Here is a 2,102-nt window from a genome sequence, read left to right as displayed (position 1 = left end):
AATTCCTTGGTGAATCCTATTCACAAACACATTGAACGTTCTGATTGGGTTAAGCGCCTTCAAATTACCCATACTCCACTTGCCCTTTTCTCTTACACCCTTGTACTCCTCTCCCTGAGCTTCTCTATATCTTCTTTCCCTACCCCTGCTATTCCTTCCACTCCTGTATCTCCATCACACTCCCTATTCTGTCTTACCAATGCTCCCCTAGCGCTCTCTCTCTCTCTCTCTCTCTCTCTCTCCTCTCTCTCTCTCTCTCTCTCTCTCTCTCTCTCTCTCTATATATATATATATACTCCTTACCTCCGCCCTCAGATCTTACTTTCTGCTACTTCCTTCTCCCACTCCCTACTCTACTCTCCATTCTTCCCACTACTCTCAATTCTCCCACTACTCTCCTCTCCTCCAACTACTCACCACTCCCCCACTCTACTACCACTACACTTCACTGAGCTCTACTCCCACTACACTACACTCCACCCACACCTTCTCTCAAAGTCGCCTTCCTTTTAATCCGTCACTCACCCTTTTCAGCCACTTTCAATCACACACCCCTGCACTCTTTCTTAATCTCACTCACTCACCCTGCACGCACTTTCACACCCAAGTGCCACTTTCTCTTAGCAACCAATACCTCACCTTGTAATTCTCCTGACAATTCTCGCTCCTGACAATCCTCCTTCATGCTCCATCTCCTCCCTTGACCTCACCTGAACAACCCACACTGCCTTGGTCACTCTGCCCCTTTTAATCATCCCCTTGTCCCTCCCACTGGCTTCCACTGTCAGCTGGTACCCCAGGCTTTATTTTCTCAGGGACCGGATTACAGTCACAAAAGCACATATAATGGCCCTTAAACACGCCCCTTTTTAATCCAGAGGTCTGTAAAGGGTAGAAATGGTGGCCTGCTGAAAATAAAGTAATTTTTGAAGTGTGTTTCCCGTTTCATTTGAGCTTCTGTATTACCAGTGTAATGCTTGCAGCATTCTCCAACTGCTGCCTCTCTCTCCAGTGAGCTAGGAATCCTGGTATGCATGGTCCTATAAGAGAAGAGAGAACACCTTTTGTGCATAGTGTGCAACAGGTATCTACCAAGAAGAAGTGGTACTTGATATATTCAACCAGGCACATGTAGAAGGGACAGAGCATGGGGCCCGCCCAACTCCTAAACTCCTCCTCTGGGGTAATACTGGCTCCGGGAAACCCTGTGGTCAGTGTTCTGCCCCAGGGTGAGAGGGGTCCTCATCTCCTCTTGACAGGGTCAGGTCTCTGACCTTGTCACATCATACAACTGATAGAAACAACATAAAACCTCCACTTTCAGCCCAACAAATGTGTGGAACCCTTCATGGCAGGTCTAGCCTTCAATATCAGACAACAGACAACCTCAAGAGCTTCCCTTACTACCTCTCCTTTCCCAAATAACCTACAGACCTTTCAATCTAATATTACCTCTACACCACATACAACAATCTTCTGTTCCCACACATCACTATCACATATCTCCTTCTCAAGACCAGAGGTTCACTAGATGTCCCACCACGGGCACCTAGGAACACGCAAGTGGCACAGGCACAAACAGCTCACACTGGTTTACAGGACTTGGTTACAGCTGACTTGCAGTCAACACTGCAGATTTCGCACCTACTTCTATTTCTACTCCTACTGTCCTCCATGTAATCTGCATATCTTTCCAGATCCAAAAGGCAAAAGTGTGCTATTCAAGACCACTTTAAATTAAAAGACATTATATAACATACTGTAAAATAATAAAACAACATAATAAAGCAAAGTGCAAAAAGCAGTGTAACAAAACAGAAAACAACAAAGCAAAACAGAAATGATATAGCATAACATGACAGAAACACAACATAAGATTTCCATGGGAGGGAATATATATATTCTCATGTGATTAGTATTTGCTTCAGGAATAATAAATTTGCCATTTAGGTTTCAAGTTGGACAGATTCTCTCCCGACCATCTCTGGAGATGGCCCAAGAGCATTAGAGTAATAAGGAAACTCAAGTAGCAGTTTAAATATCTAATTCAATAATTATATCTCAATATCTATACAGATATGTATTGCTTTATCTATGTGTAC

This window comes from Ambystoma mexicanum, chromosome 4q, assembly GCF_040938575.1.
Source record: "Ambystoma mexicanum isolate Mex_15411 chromosome 4q, UKY_AmexF1_1, whole genome shotgun sequence".
NCBI classification, from domain to species: Eukaryota; Metazoa; Chordata; class Amphibia; order Caudata; family Ambystomatidae; genus Ambystoma; species Ambystoma mexicanum.
Note: the sequence above shows the minus strand (reverse complement) of the source record.